Genomic DNA, 20683 nt, shown 5'->3' with positions numbered 1-20683 from the left:
TCATGTCAAGGCTTATCACTAAAATTCATTGCAAGAATAACACAAGAGAAGTATAAAAATCTAGAAAATTAGTGATGAACAAATGCTACAACGTAACATTGACTAAACCAAGGTCTCCGTCTTCTTGGCAGGACCTCTTCTTCATTAAAATAGGAAATAGATTATTTGCATAGCTAGTTACTGAACAGCAACTCATTTCAGAAAATCTTTGTTGTTTGTACTTCATCTGAAGTGACTGAAAGGACACAATCAATTGTATCAATAGTCATCAGGTGCTGTAAGAAAGAATTCTGAATGGGGCAAATATAAAGACCAGGAGAAGCAAAATCAGGAGAACAAGAAATTGCAGAATAAAGGCGGGGAAGCTTTGGATGATACAAATGAAATAAAAAAACTTTAATAGAATATAGAAGAACATGGATTACCTGTTCTCCCACTTTTTTGAAGAATGAAAAAAAAAAAAGCTTTAAAGGAAAATGACTTAAAGGAAAACTGAAGTCTCTGGAGAAGCTGGGTAGGATCACCAGTAAATGTGAGTCAGAAGCTATAAGCATTTTAGCTTAGAAAATGTGAAATGATAGAATGAACTAGAAAAAAAATTGTCTGCATTAGAAAAAAACCAAGCTATTAGACTTCAGTAAACTTGTTCAAAAATTGACTAACACTACATTCACAAATGATTTAAAGAGAATCTCATGGATTAAGCAAAATCTCTACTTACAGTGCAAATTATTCCTAAAAAGGTTTGGATTTTTTTCTGCAGTAAAAAGCATAATATTCTAACAACAGGATATGTGGGTGGGTTATGAAAGAACAGTGGGTACACTGTCAGAAAAACAACCTAGCTTTAATTCCCTTGGAAGAAATATTATATGCAAATTCTATACAGAAATATAGATCTTGCATATTTTATTTATGAAATTTGTATTAGTCAATCTGGAGATGATATTGTACCTGACCACCCTCACAGACTGTTCTTTGAACATCTGTATTTTAAGCCAGTGGGTACTGTATCTTTCTTGGCAAAATATAAAATGTGCTATTTGAAAAATAGCTTGCAAAAATTAAGTCTATTCAAAGGAAACAGAAGATATTTCAGAATCTGTAATCTTTACATACAAATGGCACGGATATATGAGGTTAGAGAGAGCAGGCAGGAAGCATCTTGCACTCACAGAGCATTTTCCACCGGTGGTGGCACACTTCTTACTTTTCTGATTTGAAGAAATAAGAACATGTCCTGCCCATAATACATTAACAGACACCATCTCACAAACAGGCATTTCACAAACACGTTTGTACCTTCAGGTGAGGTGTAGTAGGTTTTTATGGTAGAAGAATGTCAAAATTACTATGACTATCTCAAGAAAACAGAACCTTTGTTTCTTAGCAGCAAGCCAATGTATTTCAGACTATCATTTCAGAAGAGTTGTCAAAGATATCTGCTTGTCATTTATTCTCTTGCCACGTAACACACCAGCCAAACATACATTTTGGCAAGACAGTCACAAGTCAGGACTTTTAGGTAACCAATAGTCTTTTCAATTTACCAGGTGATATGGGTTAGACAGTACAGATTCTCTAAAACCACAAAAAAAACTTCAAACAGCAGAATCACATTGCTTTGTGCAAAAGCAAAGACAGCATTTCTACATTAGACAGATTCCAAACCAAAATTTATAGATACGTGGTGTAGAGTAGGGCGTTCACAAATGTGGTGAACATATCTGTCCTGAAACCACATGACAGAATGGTTGCTATAGAAAGGAATTATTAGCTATCGTTCAGAATTTCAACATTCTCCCCAGAACAAAGGAAGAAAAACGGGGGGAAAGAAAATCTGAATGGAAAATTCCTCCGCTGCTGTCACTCCACTTTCAGAGGAAACATGCAGAGACAGTATGTTTTAACTGTTTTCAGCTTCTTCCAATACTTTTTAGAATTGAAGAATCTAAGGAAGTAGAGTTGTAAATATTTTACAAATAACCTGTCAATCCAAAACCCAGCAGAAAGGGGAAATAGTGCAGATCTGTTCTGATAAAAGCACAAATGGCAGAACTACTCCTTAGCACTAATTCCCAGCAGCAGCATTCTACAAACACTCTGTGTATGTCTTGGTAAAATGAGAATTGCATGTAGACTGGAGACTACATAAAACTTTGCATGGCTAAGAATAACTTCAGTGCGTGACATGAAAGATAACATTTTCTGGTTTTTGCACTGGTTTTTTTCCAAAATACACAAAAAAGCTACAAAACAAATAGTTTTAAGCTCAGGAACACATGCATTACATTCTTTCTTTTATACAAAAAGAATCCTTTTTTCTAAATTAGAATATGTAGGTTAAATAAATATTTTAGTGTCCAATTATTAACTAAATTTTTACTTTTCCCTTCATCAGAATGAACTGTTAAATGAAGACACCGCTTCCAGTGTTAAAGGATCAGCAAAAAACCCCTTTCTTACCTTTTGTTTAGGGTGGGGTGTGGTATTTTCTACTTTCATGCAGTCTTTGTACTCTCTCTGAAATGGGTGGTTTTCTTCAATATAAGTGATCAGAAGTCAGGATACGCTGCTAGGGACCAGTGGTTAACATTCTCCTCCCAGACTGCCTAGGTATAAGTGGAAAAGAAAGAACTTTAGTTCAACTTTTCTAGGCTAATCTAAGAGTGTAGGTTTTTTGTTTTCACTCTTTTGAAGGGTGCTTATAAGCTGAGTAACTCCTGCCTGCCACATCTCTTGTAGATGGTTTGGGATGCTTATTGTGTAAAGAAAAAAAAAAAAAAAAGAAAGAAAGGAAAAAAAAAAAAAAAGAAAGAAAGAAAAAAAAGGTATTGCAACCTGAGAAACTTTTCATTCGCTTTGGATTTCCCTCTGAGACTTTCATACAAAATGGTCTTTCTTTCCTCTTTCTAACTAGTGAAATGGCAACAATTTTTTATTTTTCCTTCCAGTCACATCCTGCAGTTCTAAATCAATTATATCTCAAGAAAAATACGTGACTGGTTTTACTGTAGTTTGGCTGAAATAAAAATGCTGTATACAACTCTAGTTTCTCAAAATGAAAAACTGGTAAGTTCTAAAAGCTAAAATGTGAGCTTATCATTTCTTTGGTTTTCCTTCTACTAGAGTATGGAGAAATAAGTTTTAACTATTTTTATGGCAAAAATAACTAAATACCTTTTTAAAATTAAAAATAGATCTACTGCAAAAAACTTAAATTAAAGTAATGTATTTGAATACACTGCAAAAACAGAAAAAATTTAAACAGGTGAAAGCAACCTGCAAAATTGCAGCTACTTTTTTAACAGATTTTTTTTCTTCTGGTTTCACTAGTTTCAAGTTTTACTTTGAAAAATTTAACTGTAATTTTGTGATTTTGACCTTGTATGATTCAAAATTTTCCTCAAAAGTTTTTGCCTCTTTTCAGGGGATTGTCACGCTTCCTTTTACATACAACTAGCAGGATCAGACAGGGATTTTGTAGCAACTATCCTTTTCCTAGATTCTATCAGTTATTAAATAGCATTTACTATATTAATTCATCCTTATATCCTTAGGCAGCCACAAATAAGAGTATTTTGTTGTACCAGTATAATTAGTGTATAGGCTAAATCATGCCCCATTTGACAAGACAAGGATAAGTGTATATTTGGTTCTTGGTAATCAAATTTAACTGTCTGCAAGCATTAAATTATTACTTCTGCTGAAGTTCAAGGACTAAATGTTGGTGGGTGGTCTCAGGCTACCAGGGCAGATGATCTAGAAGCATACTTTTGCTAGCAAAAGCACCAGAACAAAGCAGTCTGTTTAAGCTGAGAAATGGGAAATTAGCCCTCAGTTGACTCTGCACCACTCATAATATTCAGAATGCCTTGAAGGTGTGAATGAGAGATGAAAAGGCAATATGAAAACATCCTGAGTTTGTCAGGCCAATTCTGAAATAAAAAGGTACTCCTAATGCATATGAGAAAATCAGAAGGTCTAGAACTAGTGCTTGTGTGTAATTGGGAACTCCAGATGTTAGAAATCTCATATACGCACACCAACCTCTAATCTAATTTTCACATGCAGACTCAGCACTACTCTCTTGTTTCTGGGCATGAGATGCAGCACTGACAGTGGCATGTGCAATGGTCTGAGCATGGAAAGTTTGTGGCCTGCATCAGGTAAATGTTGTTCTAGCAAAACAGGTAGGAATGTATTTCCTTTGTCACCAGAAAGCCCCCCCCAATAATCAACTGCCAGTAGATCTCTGTTAGTTCGTAGCTTTAAATCCTGCATAAATCCAAAAATCCTGTCACAGCCTCTCTGACACCCCTGCCCTGCAGACATCATGCTGTTAACTGGCAGAGCAGAGAACATCTCTCAGTGTGCTAATTTCACGTTACCCTGCCCTTTCTGCACCTGAGTGACTTATGGCAATGGCTATGGCATTGCAGAAACCAGGAGCTCAGTACGCCTGCAATAAGGAGCCTGCTGTAACTGAGAGACTTCAGGCCTGTCACCTTGCCTGCGCCCCAAGGGAACCAGCAAATCTACCAGCCCACTATGGAGAGTCAGTTTTCATTCTTCTGGGTAAGGTTTGGACGCACGGGAGCAATGAGACAACTTCTGAACTAGTTTATTGTTCTCGAAAACTGGAATTCAAAGCACTTTGAACTCCTGGGTGTAAAACAGACCTTCATTGTTCAAGGTGCAAGAAAAAGAAATTTAAAGCACAGCCAGTGTAAACTGCTAAGCTCAAGATGTGTACAAGGAGATGCCCTGGCAGTAATAAACAAAGAGAAAAGGTCTTCCTTCTATTTACTAACACTATTTTTATTGTCAGTGGAAGACATGAAGACAGATGGATAGGGAAACATTTCAATGAAGAGGAAATTCCTGCAGACAGGCCAGCATGGAATATTTGGATCCTGAAAGATTATTTCAGGAAACTATTCTATTACTGTCCTTTTCCAATGCAACCGTAAAATTCAATGCAGAATTAGAAATATGTATTTCCAGCATAGAAAGCTAAGCAGATGCACTTTCTGCGTACACTTAGGGAAAATTACTATATCCCACAGTAATAAATAGCTGACAGAAGCAATGATGGCAGACCCATGCAATTCTGACCAGAATACAAATCAGGAAATAAAAAGTAGCCTCCGATTCTGTTTGAGACCACAGACCTCTCCATTGTGCATTTTATCTTCACAATCTATCCTTTACCTCAACACGTAATAATAGTACAAAACTTTAGAACAGAGAAAGGCCGTTATGAAGCAGGTCCCTGAAAATACCTACTGTAATGCTAGAGTTACAAGTGGTAAATTGATCAAGTGGTCTATTTTCAGCATCTCAGACAATACTTGTTCTTGTACATGGTCCACATGGTTCTTATTTTGCCACAAAACACAAGACTAGTAGGCAATTAAGCATGGCAAACCATCAAGTATTTGTACACTAAAGGACCCCACCGTATCTTTTCTCCCTGTTTGTTAGGTCCCCATTCTTCTAAAAACGTTTCAACTTCTCAGGATAACTGAGTAACACACCAAAAGGAAATATAGTCAGCATATCACAGGTAAATATAACCAACATTACTCACAGAATATTTTTTTTAATGCAAAGAAAACTTTTGATTTAAAGAAAAAATTATCATCAGACAGAGAAAACCAACACTGACACTCCTGAAAAAAGCAGAAGAGTGTAGAGATGCCTGCCTGTTAAAATACTGAAAACTGTGACTCAGTGTTTCATATCATGAGTAAGAAGAAGAGCCCTCTATGACTTAAATGGTTTCTTTAGAACCTGGCGGATCCCTCTGCACTAGAAACAGGATTAGTACATTTTAAAATTTGATCCTCAAATTAATTTTAGTAACACCTATAATTTAATGCATTCAGTACACATATAAAAATATGTGGAATATCAGTTAAAATCTACATCTTTTCAGACTACTTGCTGGTAAAAGCTTACAGTGAGTAGTTAGCTATGAATCCTAAAACCATATGGTTTATGGTTTGGATCGGAAAGGAACTAAAGATCATCTAGTTCCAACCCCCTGCCATGGACTGGGACACCTTCCACTAGACCAGGTTGCTCCAAGCCCCATCCAACCTGGACGCAAACACTCCCAGGGATGGGGCATCCACAGCTTCTCTGGGCAACTTGTTCCTGTACCTCACCACCTTCACAGTGAAGACTTTCTTTCTGATATCCAATCTAAACCTACCCTACCCATTCCCCCTTGTCCTGTCACTACATACCCTTGCAAAAAGTCCCTCTCTGTCTCTCCTGTAGGCCCCCTTCAGTACTGGAAGGTGCTCTAAAGTCTCCCTGGAGCCTTCCCTTTTCCAGGCTTAACAGCCCCAACTCCCTCAGCCTGTCCTCATAGGAGAGGTGCTCCTATTAAGTAAGAAAAGGAGTACAATTCAGTAAAACACTTTCAGCATTGTCAGGCTTAGGAAAGAAGTTAGTACTACAAGCTGTTTTACAGCAAGTTGTACTATCTTATGATATCAAGATTTAGTTTTAAATTAAACCCAAAACCAGAAGAACATTCATGCACTTCTTTGGTGGCCACTAAAACCCTAATTTCCCTGTACCAGATACTGAGCTTTTTCTGTGTTACACATGGTAAAAATCCATTACTTTGGATTGTTGTCTTTGATAATGCATCATGAGTATCCACAGCTGCTCAAAGCTGAGAAAATAAACAAACTCCAGAGTTCATATTAGATTGGATTAACATTTTATCATGGTGCCAAACTCAGGTTTGACTCTCCAGTCCCTTCAGTAGCACAGTTCCCAAACACACATGTGTACACACACACACACACACACACAGAGAGAGAACTTTAAAATGGCAGAGTATGTTTACTTAACAACCTAACATTATTACTTCCTTCCCAAAATCAGAGTTTTGGACTGTTCAAGGGGAATGAATCCCCTCACTGCAAACACCAAGACTCATTAAGAGTAAAAAATATGCCAGCAGTTATGATCTGATCTGCCCTTTCCTAGGTTTCTGCAAGTTACACATATCTTAACCAAAACATATATAGGAGTCAAAAGAGGCTACCAGGACACCACCAGGTGTACCTCTCCTATCCATCCCTCCAAATACAGTGAACAAATTTTATTTTTACTCTACATGCAGAAAAAAGTTCCCAAACATGGTGGGCAAAATGTGTGCTCACTTCTCAGCCAAAATAAACCCTTATATTCTTTCATGAGAGATAAGTAAGAAGCTAAACATTCAGAACTAGTAATTAAAAGAACTGCAAATAACAGAAAATATAAAAATCATGTTTAATAAAAAAAATCTCAAAAAGGAGCACATGAATTCTGGGATAAAAGAGTATTTGGTAACTTAGCTTACCTATTAACACTGACATGTATTGTGTCCTGGAACTCCAGCGTATCAAAAAATGTCATTTAATTCATACAGCTGCATGATGGAAAAACAAGCAATAAAAATGTACTGCTCCCAATTTTCAATAGAGGTAGGAGTGGTAGAGGTGGGAGTGGAAAATTCTCCCAGATCTCCTTACACTCTTATTTTCAGCCATGCATTGCAAGGAATCTTCTTCTGAGGTGCAAACCCAAGAAAGAAAATTAAGAAGAAAAAAAATGACCAAAAACCTCTTATGCCTTTTTGCTTGCTTGCTTTTAGCTATGCAGATTTACCAGTTAACCAACCTAAAGCTAATGTTTGGGTGACTTTAGCTAATGCATCAGCTTTAGATACCATATGTCTGGCCAACACAACCCCTGAGAAACCATTTTCCACCTGCTTGGTTGGTGCGCCAGTGGATGCTTGGCCAATTCCGATAGAAATTGATGAAGCTACTCTTGAAGCTATCTGAGCTGACTATCAGCATTATTCTGCAAGCCTGTGTGTCTGAACAATACATGCAAGGGCAACAAGGTAGAGATCTGTAAAGGATGCAAAGAAGACTTCACTCTTCCCAGTAATATCCAGTGACAGCACAAAGGGCAATGGGCAGAAAATGAGGCATGGGTGGTCCCTCTGAACATCAGGAAACACTTTTTAAGTGTCAGAGTGACCAAGCACTGACACAGGGTGCCCAGAGAAGTTGTGCAATCTCCATCCTTTGGAGATATTCAAAACCCAAAGGGACAGAGTCCTGGACAACAAGCTCTAGGTGACCCTGCTTGAGCACGTGGGTTGGACCAGGTGGCCTCCAGAGGTGCCTCCCAAACTCAGACAAATCTGTGATTTTGTGAAAATGGAAGGGAAGAAACCAGGAAGGTAATTCCCACGGTTAGGAAACAAATAATTGAAAATGTTCCTATTTTTTTTTCAAAGTACAACCCTATTTATCACAAGCCAAAAAACAACATGAGTAAATAGGATAAAACAGGATTAACAGACCTGCAGAACAATTGCTGTTGACATCGTAATTTCCCTGGATCATGATGACACCTTTAAAAAGTCATCCTCCAGTCAAGGTTAGAGAGATAAAATCCAAATTCTAGCAAAAGACTGAGTAAAAAAGAAGTTTTGATCTCCCAAAATACAGGGTAGGAATAGTCTTATGAGAAAAACCTGTCAGATCTTAATATGAAAAATGTAGATTTTGTGGGGCTGAACATCCCCTGTGTGCCCTGTTCACCTCTGCTCTCCCTCTCTTCTCTCCAGCACAGCCAGGGGCAGGGAAGGTTAATTACATTTGCACAGGTCAGCCTCTAAGCTGCATCAAAAGACACTGGGAGACATCCAGGTGGGTAAATGAGACTGTTTGACCTGCATGAGATTACTGCTGATAAGGCATGGAAAAGGGAAAACTCTCTTGGGCTTAGGGGAGCTTCACGGCACTGCAGTAGGAAGACGGGTGCACCTTTGCAATGGCTAATGCACCACAGTCCTGCAGCATGGCCAGGGCACGCTGTAGCTTTACCTTCACTGATGCTGAAAAACAGCTAAATCAAATTAAAACTGGAGCTTTCCCTGTGTTGTAGGGTGTTAGAGAGAACTTCTCTATCAGACCATCCCATGCTTGGATGACCTCAACTTGTCCCTAGCCATGGGGAGCTTGCACAAGTGTGAATCGAAGTACGCTTTATTGCAGTGTTAGTAATACTTACACTGGCAGAATTTAAGTGTGAACTGACAAGGAATAAATGGAAACCCAGCCTCTCCCTGTGCCTTGGTTTCTTTTCCACACACTTTATATGCAGCACTGCCTTAAGAAGATGTAGGTTTTCATATTTAAAAACAATAAACACAATATATCATGTTCTTTCTCAAGTATCACAAACATCTTCAATTAGAAAGGCTCCTAAGACACTCTGAAAGACAAAAAAATCAAATATTACCATGTCTTTATTTCACTGACAATATCTATGATTTTCCCTCTCTCTTTATTTTGCCAAGTATAATATGTAATGCTTATGAAAAAAAACTTGCCTCTTTCCTTTCAGTACCTTAAATGATAATACAGGTCACCAACCATGGCAAGATTAATTTGTGATGGCAAAATCCTCCAGTTACTTTCTGTCCACTAAATGTGCAATTCAAGACACTGTTCTATGGTTATGTGTCATTCCTGACTATAAAACCACACTATTTCCAAACATGGCTAGAAAAATTATTTGCAATATTATGTGATCAGTTTCCACTCCCTTTACTTGATCTAAATTGAATTCTGTGGTACAGACTGACTTAAATGAGGCTCTAAACTTGTTTGTGGAATAGGATCCTGCTCTACCATAGTAAAAGTTTAAAAAAAAACCCAAAAAAACCTCCAAAAAACCTCAGTCAAATGAACTTGAAAGAAAAAGTAAAAAGGAAAGAAAAAGCCTAAGAAACTCCTGTTTGAGGAATGTCATATCACAAAGCGCACAGGCAGCACATGCCTCGTGGTGTAATGAAGCCTAACCCTAGTGTGCATCCAAGAACAGAGAGAAAAGGTCCTAGTACCAGGTCCTCAGTCTGTGGAGAAATCACTAACAGCCTGTTTCAGCCACTCGCTCATGCCAGCTGCCTTAGAAGCTCTCTGAAGAAAGGCACTATATAATCATAAATCATTAACGAACTGAGTGACCTCACCTTTGGGTAACTAGAGAAGTTTAAACCCAGCATGCTGTATAGGTAGAAAGTCTTCTAGTCAGCAGTGCCACGCACCAGTGGGCAGTAAACACAGGAGCATCCATCCCGATGTCATTGCAGATTCCTTTTGACAGGCTTTGTGTTTTTATCTCAACCACTACAGGTCATGGGTGGCAAAAAGCAGAAGCTCCTGAGGACAAATGAGGTCACAGTTCAACAATTAAGAGCGGAAACCCTGCCTGATCTCTTTGTTTCATCCAAGGCTTGCCTGAAGTGAAACATTTAACAGATGTAAAATCCATCTTGCTAACTTTAAGAACACAAAAACAGTCAGTGTGTCTAAGCTGATAAATGCTGCAAAGCTGTTAATACAGACCACCAAGGTCCAACCTGTGCCATGCAGCACCATCCTGGGGAAGATGGGGACCAAACGTACAAACAGAAACTCTGCTTAAGTAGCACCCAGCTCTCCCAGCCTCACCAGGTGACGGACACTACCCCCCACACGATGCTGTGGGAGGAGTCCAGATTGTTGGGGTTCTGTCTTTCCAGCCCAGCTCCCTCACCTTTCAACATCTATGACTGCAGCAGCTCCAGCCAAACACTCCCTGGCCCCTTCACATGGTGGTAGCATTGAAGACATTCACAGGAGGCAAAAGGCTGCCAGCAAAAGCCAGGATAAAGGACATCTGCTGGCATGAAGTCAGACAAGGAAAATGCCTCTTGCACAGGGGTAAAACTGCTGCTACACGAAATATGGATCACAGATCCAAAGCACCAGATCCAAATCCTGTGAGATCAAGGTTATGGCATTTGACAGAGACTTTTGCAATGCCTAGAAAAAAATTCAGTTATTCTAAATCTTGCCAATAACTACAGGTATCTTAATGGCATCATCAGGACAGCAGTCCTTTAAAGAGAATTTAAGTGAGACAGGATGGTGACGGCAAGATCTCCCAATAAGGTTGTTCAACATAACAACATCACCACTGAGGGGAAAAAAAACCAAAGGCAAAGATTTCTGTGGGGGAAAAAAAATGAGGTTTGTCCTCTGGCAGAGCAGCAGAGATGTTGTGTCTGTTACAGATAGCCAAATGAACCCATGCTGGACAATTCTTTGGGGCCAGCAGCTCTGTGATTGATATGCTACACTTTTTCCTCTCTGTAAAGAGAAATTACAGAGGGAGCATTTCACTGGTGCCTTCATCATGCTAACAAGGCAAGAGAACTCAACTGAGTGTCATTCCAGCTGCATGCAAAGATTTCACCTGACAAAAAGCTACCTTTACTGTACACGTAATAACTTGTTTTCCAGCTAGCTATACAAGCAACTGAAGTATCATATTTTTCCAGCTTGTTCCAGCTAGTTTTTCAGTCTGTCCTAATATGACAATTTGCCTCTGAAACTGTGGTTGATGGCTACTGGCAGCCCAGTATCTCATCCCAACAGATGTTTCAGTTGTTGTCATGTAAAGTTCACATCTACCTCTCACATACTGATGCATCATTGCTCAGGTTGCAGCAAATGGCAGAGAAAGGTCTGTGCTTCTCTCCTCTCTTGTACTCCTGTTATTTGGAAATCAAGAAGTGAGATTGCACAGACACTTGGCACTCTTTCTATGCAAGAAATCTATATGCAAAAAGCTATGTTGTCTGGATGAGATTAATATCACTAAGTGGTAAATCAATAGTTCCATTCCTGAAAAGCTTGTAACCTTCTATATTTTCTCCCTCACGCATAAAAAGAGAGAAGGTAGAAAATGAAGTGCTGAGGACCAATAGTTTCCCTAATTGTTTCTGGTTATCCTAAGGATATAAAATATTTTCTCCCTTCTATATTTTCTCCCTCACGCATAAAAAGAGAGAAGGTAGAAAATGAAGTGCTGAGGACCAATAGTTTCCCTAATTGTTTCTGGTTATCCTAAGGATATAAAATATGAGGTGTCCTACTTTCAAGAGATGGGAAGGGATAAGGAAAGGAAATAATTTGCTGTAATGAAGCTTGACCATCTTCTATGAAATATAAAGATACATCATTTTTTGCTTAGGACTTTCAGTGTTTGTTGTGTTCATTTAATAAAGCACTGCATGTAGTGAAAGACAGAAATTGCATGGGTGTTTGTAAAAAAACAGTTCTGTAAAACTACAATAAAATCAAAAGACTCAAAGGAAGTAAAAAAAAAAAACTTAAATCATGACTCTCTAGTTTACCCTCCTCTTGAAATGGCCCACACCAAACACCATAGAAAAATACTTCTTTCAATTCCATGACACTTACATGAATAAAATATATAACTTTTCCAGAAAGCACATTAATATCTCTCCACTTGACAATGAGAACTGGCCCTTATCAGCAACAAAGTTCCTAAACCTTTTACTAGTGGTGATAAGTAATACCCACCATAAAATATATATGCATGAAAAATACATATATTCACCCACTCAGGCATATACACACAACCATTCTTCAGGTTTTTACAATACATTAAAGAACGCTTCAAACATCAAAGAATTTTTTACTTGCATTTCACAATGTGATCTTACCAGAAAATAAATAAGAAGTCTCCAGCTTTAGTCAGCAGAAATAAATAAAACAGTCAATAGTGCAAGAGACCTTTTACACAGCTTGAAACTAATTAATATCTGTTTAAATATTAAATATTGACTTGAAAAAAATGACATCTCTGCTAGAAATTCTGTCTTTTTTTCCCACGTCATCTATTCAGGGGTTTATCTTGGAACACATTTGAAAAATGCCAGTTTGACATTCATGGTTTTGTTGAATTAAACAACAAAATAAATAAGAAATAATTTCAAAAGCTTCTTCCTTGTCCCCAGACTGTAAGGGCTTCCTGCTACATCTTTTTTAATCTCAAGAAAATGCTTGTAGAATTTTATATAGTTATTCAAAAAGTCATCTTTTGGTAATTGTAGTGGGCTACACCTTCAGTTCCTAGAAAAGATGAATGTGTGCTGCTTATTATTCAGTGTCATGCCGTTCCTTCACTTAAACAGTTCTGTCTCCCAGCAAAGTGAAGCAAGAGATTAATATCTTTACTCTGTTTATTTTCAAATTGGAAAATGCATTTTTTGCAGAAGCTATTCTTACAAAAAGAAATCTGTATTAGATGTAAAAGCCCTTTTAAAAAGCAACCAATTGTAAAATGAGTTTTTTATTTTAATAGAAATTTATTAATAGGGTCTTTATCACAGCATTTAAAGGATTCTTACAGGATGCTTTTTCTAATCATAAATTATCACAAAAATTTCCTGGATTAAGTTTGCTGTGAACACCACACATTGTATCGAATCAGTGACATTTTAAAGCAGTTCAGATTTCCCTTTCCAGGGATGACTGGTTGTGCCATCAGCACTTCCAGTGTGACAGACAGAAAACGTATGAAGTGAAAGAAAGGTAGCTGTGAAAGTACAGCATAACAACAGCAGTGCACCTTTGTCCTTTGCATTTTTGGGACACTGAATAAGTGTTCGCTCCTGCAGATGTTTTCCCTCACCTTGAAACCTTCTCTCTCCATGTGAAAAGATGTATGGATTAAGTAGCTTTTCTATGCTTTTAATTTCCTAGGCTATTGTTACTCTAATGATATGGTTTGCATACTCTTCTGGATAAGCATTAAGTCTTCTTCTAAGTTTGAGAAGCATCCAATGTGTTTCTGGAACAGCTGCTATCCTAGCAGTAAGAAGTTGTGACAAGCCTGTGGATCAGTGCTATGTTTCTCACACTTTTCATGAATATCCTTGAAGGGGCACCTCTACCAATGAGATGGTAGAAGGTAAATATGTCACCTGCCAGTAGCAGAGACACTTGAATCTGCTCACTTTCTCCCCGTGAGAAAGTGTTGAGAGTAGGAAAATGGGCAGAAATTTGAAAGAAAACCCATTAAAGTAGCATGCCCTGAAGGGAGAGGAAAGGAGATGGGAACAAAGACTGCTGTGGTATTTCCATGGGCACATGTGCTCTACCTGGCATTTCCAACAACACAACAAACCAAGACCACAGCTTCTCTGGAGGAGCAGGTTCTCCTGGTAGAGCTCAGAGAACCTGGAAAAGCCCAGCATCAGCTCAGTTGCAGGCTCCACTGCTACATAGTTGGGCCACATTCTGCAGAGCACACTGTGCAACAAATGCTTATCTAGTTGTTACATCAGGATGATTTTTGTGTAATTAGGTACCAAGACAAAAAAACTCAAGAGTTTTGAAATGTGTATTTGATGTCTGTGTATGAGATGAGCCTGGGAAGAAGGGGTTGGGTTGGGAAAGTGATATTTTCTCCCTCTGTCCAGTTGAGAGAGAGGGAGAGAGCAGCTGGGTGGGCAGCTGGCCAAGCTCAACCCAGCGCAGTTTGTTATTGACAGGCAAAAGGTTCCTCACCACCAAGAAATTATTCCAAGTGTAGATTCACTTTTAGTTGTGCCCTTTTAAACCCAGAGATCCCAACTCTCATAAGACTTTGAGTGCACTGACCTTGTGGTTTTTTTCCTCCTTCATTTCTCCCCTTTTCTGAGAGCTAGGTAAATATGGCCAAATGAAAGTGATATTGAGTACTAAAAAAGACCCGATTACAAACCATTTTTCCAGATGTTTAGAAGGTTTGGTATTTGTGATAGTGGTATATTGTGACATAAGAAAATAAAAACTGTGTCAATTACTTCCTGCATTCTTTCACTTCAGATATTTCCCAGTGATAAATGAACAATTCCTCAATGGTGCTGGAATGACCATGACACTCACTCGGAATTAAGAAATCCAGCTGATGTGAGTAGTTAGATTGGAGAGAACTCTAGAGGAAGTACAAACAAGTGATCAGGGAGGCAAAACTGAAGTGACCTGAGTGCCAGCTACAGAAGCTCCATGTATATAACAAGAACAGGGAACATGGGATCTGCTGTGGCAACAAAAGCAGGTGAGCAGATAGAATACCAGCGCTGATACCCCACTGCCAGCAGATGAATCATTTGGCTATAACTGGGAATGCTCTTTTCAACATCTATTTTTAAATAAAATGTCTAAGAAGCTTTCACAAGGTTTTGCATGCTCTATTTCAGTTTCCAAGAAGTACCAAAATACTACCAGAAATTTTGGTCCCAGAATACTGCTGCCAGGATCTCAGAATAGAACGAAAATTTACATAAAAGCATGGAGTGAGTGTTTCCAGCTTGTTCCATCTTTGGTTTAAGTTCAATGTGCCTAAAAAACCAGCCTAGCATGCATGCCTAAGGCAAATACAACTTCAAGTCTTTGATAAGTCCATCTGCCCTTGATATTAAAAAAATTATTCCCTGTGCTGAAAGGAGTGAATATTGGAAAATACTCAAAATATTACCAAAATATAGCTTGAGAGGGACAAAAGTTCATTTGTTTGAAACAAACAAACAAAAATCGGAAAAATTCTAAGTTTCAATAGCAACAGAAGTAGTTTAAACAAAAGATTTGATCACAATTAACAAAAATATATTTTTTCCCCATCTGTCAGTCTGTCCATTTTCCACTTAGAAGTAAAAGCCTAAGAATTGGTCCACAGCTTACACTAAACTAGATAGCACTGTTTGAAAAAGAAAAAGATGGGAAAAAAGAAAGGAAATAAAGCAGGAAAAAAAGTCAAATTCTTAGTTTTTATAAAAAGCTTTATACATTCCTATTGAAAAATGCTGCAGCCTATGTCACATCAAAACTAAAGATTGCAGAATTGTATTCACCCAACATATTGTACTGCATTAATTTTCTTTGGAGTCAAAATACTTCACATTGAACTGAATACTGAATTGAATTAAATTGAATGTGAATACTTCACATTCTTCAAAATTGTAATAATATTTCCCTGGCTTGGTTTGAGTGGAACCAGTGGGTTTGCTTTAGTGTGCTAGTCATGGGCAGGAAAGGCACACCTGGCTTGATCATCAAAGCAAAATCATCACAATTCCCTCCACCCAACTTGATGGTACTAACCTTCCCCATATTATAAAAAAAGACACATCTAGAAGGCTTGAAAGTTCTTTTTTTCACAAAATGAACATGACATAGATAATGGCAGCAGGATCTGCCCTATGCTGAAGACATCTGGCACTTCTCCATTTATTACAGCAACTCGTTTCACAATTCTTATGTGACCTTCCTTCTGGACACCCTTGTGAGTACTCCAAAAGCTATGATATGTCAACACTTGTCTTCCAAGACCTGAATATAACCAACAAATTGTGTCACAGTGACTGAATACACTATTTTATTAAAAATGCTGGGATGGAACTCATCCAGGTAAGTGCCAGTGTATTCCCTGTAGACCTCTTAGGCTTTTCTCTTGCACTTTAATAGGTAAATATCTAGAACATAAGGAGCTGGAAGAGGGTGCCAGACTTAAATTTAACAGCGCTTAGAATAACTGGTACAGAAGCTTAACACATTTCGATAGAGATCTGGTTTGTGCCATTAAATTAATAGATTTTTTCCTAGAAAAGGAGGACACTTCACTGAATTAGATTTGGATCAGGAAAACAACAGATTTTTCAATTGTATTAAAAAGACAAAACTTTTTTGCCAGGTAATCAGTTGCACAGGGTCTAGTTGAAGGCCTGTCATGAGTGGTGTCCCCCAAGTTATCCATCAATGACTTGGATGAAGGGGCAGATGCCTCCTCAGCAAGTTTGCTGATGACACAAAGCTGGGAGGAGCAGTCCGTACCCCAGAGTGCTGTGCAGCCCTTCAGAAGGGCCTCGACAGGCTGGAGAGATGGGCAGAAAGGAAATTCAGTGAAGGCAAGTGCAGGGTCCTGCATCCGGGGAGGAGTAACCCTGTGCACCAGCACAGGCTGGGGATTGACCTGCTGGGAAGCAGCTCTGTGGAGAGGGACCTGGGGGTCCTGGTGGACAACAAGCTGTCCATGAGCCAGCAATGTGCCCATGGGGATGAGAAGGCTGATGGTATCCTAGGCTGTGTTAGGAAGGGCATTGCCAGCAGGTCAAGGGAGCTGATCCTGCCCCTCTACTCAGCCCTGGTAGGGCACATCAGGAGTGCTGTGTCCAGCTCTGGGTTCCTCAGGACATGAGAGACATGGAGCTCCTGGAGCAGGTCCAGTGGAGGGCAGCAAAGATGATTAGGGACTGGAGCATCTCTCTTGTGAGGAAAGGCTGAGGGAGCTGGGCCTGTTCAGCCTCAAGAAGAGACAGCTGAGAAGGAACCTCATTAGTGTCTGTAAGTGTCTGAACGGAAGGTGTCAGAGGATGGATCCAGGTTCTTTTCAGTGGTGCCCAGCAACAGCACAAGAGGCAATGAGCAGAAACTGATGCACAGGAAGTTCTACCTGAAGAGGAAGGACTTCTCTACTGTGCAGGTGACCGAGCACTGGAACAGATTTCCCAGAGAAGCTGTGGACTCTCCCTCACTGGAGATACTCAGGAACTGTCTAGACTTAATCCTGTGCCCTGTGCTTTAGGATGACCCTGCTTGAGCAGGGGGGTTGGACCACAAAACCCGCTGTGGTGGTCCCTTCCAACCTGACCCATTCTGTGATTTTATGAATGAAGCGTCTTCCTACAGAGGTGAAGTGTTTCATTTCTGTCAATCATCACTGAATGACCACATTGCTCAAAATTCATCTTCAGTACTTGATAAAGGTTTTTAATTCCTCACAGGGAGAGAGCCTGCCATGGTTTAAGTATACCTGTGAAAAGAGGAATTTATTGATAGCATACGAAGGTAAAACGTCACAAACATATGGTGAACCTGGAGCATATTAAGACTTCTGATTTGGAGAAAAATGGTGAAATAGTTCTAGGGACAGACACATCCTAAGGTGACAAACCCTACCCTCCAGCCTGCAGCCCTGAGAGCTAGACCTTGTTAATTATAACAGCACAAAAAAAATATCTCTCTGATATGCTCAGGGTCTGTACACGAATTACAAGATTTTTCCACTAGTAACTCAACCTGTATCGAAAGAGAAGAGGAAGAAATGCAAAGATGCATGCACAGGTGTTGATGAACTCACAGAATGCAGGTAGGGGCTGGGTTGAGCAAGTCCGTTGCAGTAGTTAATATGTGAGATCTATATATCCTTAATAGCATGAGTGATTACTTTTAGCCTTTTGTTGGTTAAAAAAGCTAAAAAACAATCCCTCATGTGCTTCCAGAAATTGTTACAAAAGAGAAATCAATCAAAATGTTCACAACCTTTCATAAGCAAGGTTCATGGCTGTAGCTTTTAACTGAATGAGAAACTGTTCCCTTAGGTGTCTTTAATTTATAAATTGCACCCTCCTGGTTGTATGGAATATCTTCTTTAGGCATGAAGTTATTAATGGAGACAGAACTTTGAAGAAGTGCCCCCTGGAGGCTTGTCCCAAGGGATTACACCAAACAAATGCATTAAGGAAGCAGTCAAGTACTCTCTAAATGCAACCTGCATATTTCCAAAGAATTCAGCTGCAGCCAGATTACTTTAGCTCAAGTTTCTTGTGCCAGAAAAGCTTTGTCTCCTTGCCAGAACTAGCCACCTAATTTTGGAAAGTTCATCACAAAAACAAAGGGAATTTGTGAAACTGCAAAGGAGATGTTATCACCTCTATTCAACAATAACAGGCTGTGATAGATCCTTTCTCACCAAATTACTGTAGCTTTGCAGAGAATTTTAATTTGGAAGCAGCTATTTGGATCCTATGGGCAAGCAGGATATAGAACTGTAAATTCATGAAACCCTGAACAAATCTCAGATGTCGGCAAGCAACTAGGAAATGGTTTCTCTTGTCTAAGACTGGTCTTGATAGACATTTTTTATTGTTTTACCTTGCTAAAATGCAAATTATAGATGTCTTCTGAAGTGCAATGAAATTACTCTGACCAAGGGTAGTAACACACAAGCAAATAGTTGCGACTCCTAAACCTAAGTCATTGTAATGTAAGCCAATTATTGCCTATTTTGACAAATGGTGATTTTTCAATCTTCTTTCCCTCACTGACTGAGTCCATTATCTTCTTCCTCACCAGCTGCTCACTTCAAATCTGGCAGACTCGATGCCTCCCACTCACTGGAGTATGATCCAAAGGGTAGGCAACCTTCAGCACAGAGAGGGCAACAAGCCATGGGACAAGAAGGGTGGAGCCCAGAGAGGAAACCAAGAACATTCTACTTTTTTAAATGTTTCCCTGCTTTGCCTCTGAACCAGAAACCACAGAGCACACAAGGCAAATAAAAACACCCTTATTTAATTGTGCTGCTGTTTCTTAGCAGAAATGAGCTGTTCTATGGTGTGGCGGGTTTGGTTTGTTCCCGGGCGGAAACTCCAATTTAATGTAGTGGTTTGTTCTAAAATACTCATTACGGTTTATCTTCTGTGAGATAAGAATTAGGAGAAACACAAAGCAGGCACCAAACTTGAAAGAATATAAAGAAGTTTATTAACAGACCTAAAAGAGGAGGAAAAAAATCATACCACACCTTCAGAACTCTTCTCCTCCCCCCACCTTCCTCCCTTCTCCCACTGACAATGTAAAAAGACAACCCTTGAGATGTTCAGTCTGTTTACCACTTCCATAATAACCTTGTTCAGTCCATTTAGGAAGAGGAGTCTCTCTTGCCCATGCTATGAAAACATTATCACAATGAGCCAGCCGCCCGGGTTGGTTCTCTGCTCGCATGTGAGTCCCTTTCCCGACTTGCAGCTTTTCCCACAACTGCTTTCGAGGGTCCACTCTTGAAGTTTTTTGGGGTACAATTTTAAGGTTGAGCCGTTCAGAAAGAAAAATTCTTTTTACCCATCTCTGGGAGCATTTCATCTCTAAGAACAGAGGCCCTTCTCCTTCCCTGGGAGCAAAGGGTCTTCCTCATCTTCATCTTTAGGACTGTCTCTGGGAGCATCTCTAGGAACTGAGGTTTTCTCCTTTTCCATTTGGAGCAAAAGTCCTCATCGCTTCCATCTCTCCCTGTCCAAACTTCTCATGAAATTACAGCTGCGTCAGCATCTGCCTATCTCAGCGCAGGTGCTTTTGCTCACAAGTACAAGTAGAACGCTCCACCCCCCATATCTTCATGAAATTACAACGGGATACTCTGATATATCATAGCTTCACAACAGAATTTCAGCTTTAAGCATCTCCTCTTTCTCTTCCCTCAGGTTTTCAGCTCTTCACAGCACTAAAAGGGTTAATCTCACCTAGGCCTTGCAGCTGGAATGTGGCTTATCGCTGTTGGTTGCATGATCTCTGCTGGACAGCGGTGCAGCTTCAGCTGAATCTTGGCCACACGGGAGGGGGGGGAGCCGGGCCACTCCAGCTGCCCACAGCAGGGCTGGGTGGGGGGGGGAGTGTTCTGTGGGTAGAACAGGGCCCATCGGCTCCAGGATGGCCGTGGCCCGGCCTGGCCCGAGCAGGGCCTGGGCCAAGCCCACTGGCCCCCGCACGGGGCCCGCAGCCACCTGTCCCAGCACTGGAAACGAGACAGAGGTGGGTGTGGGGGGGGAGGGGGTCTATTAAGTGTGGATCACAGAGGCAGTCACAACTTTAAGTGGCTTAAAGAATTGTCCATATTCAAACTGGCCAGCTGATAGGTTCTGTCAGGTCTCAGAGGAAGCTGTAAGCACCCCTTAGCAAGGACATCACTTCTGGGACTA

At 39.8% G+C, this 20683-nt stretch overlaps 1 protein-coding gene across 9 annotated transcripts in view; it reads right to left on the bottom strand.

Moving 5' to 3' along the window:
• The window catches only part of CRACD (capping protein inhibiting regulator of actin dynamics), a 132241-nt gene that overhangs the window by 66873 nt on the left and 44685 nt on the right, over positions 1-20683 (bottom strand). For 8 of the 9 annotated variants that reach the window (XM_032108282.1, XM_032108284.1, XM_032108283.1 and 5 more), the window contains one exon: positions 2467-2612. The gene's annotated coding sequence lies outside the window, so the exon portion shown is untranslated. Of the gene's footprint in view, positions 1-2466; positions 2613-10063; positions 10229-20683 lie in introns of those variants that run through there. The other variant, XM_032108285.1, reaches the window with a different exon arrangement.

The sequence above is a fragment of the Corvus moneduloides genome, chromosome 5 (assembly GCF_009650955.1).
Source record: "Corvus moneduloides isolate bCorMon1 chromosome 5, bCorMon1.pri, whole genome shotgun sequence".
NCBI classification, from domain to species: Eukaryota; Metazoa; Chordata; class Aves; order Passeriformes; family Corvidae; genus Corvus; species Corvus moneduloides.
Note: the sequence above shows the minus strand (reverse complement) of the source record. Positions and strands in the feature narration are given on the sequence as shown.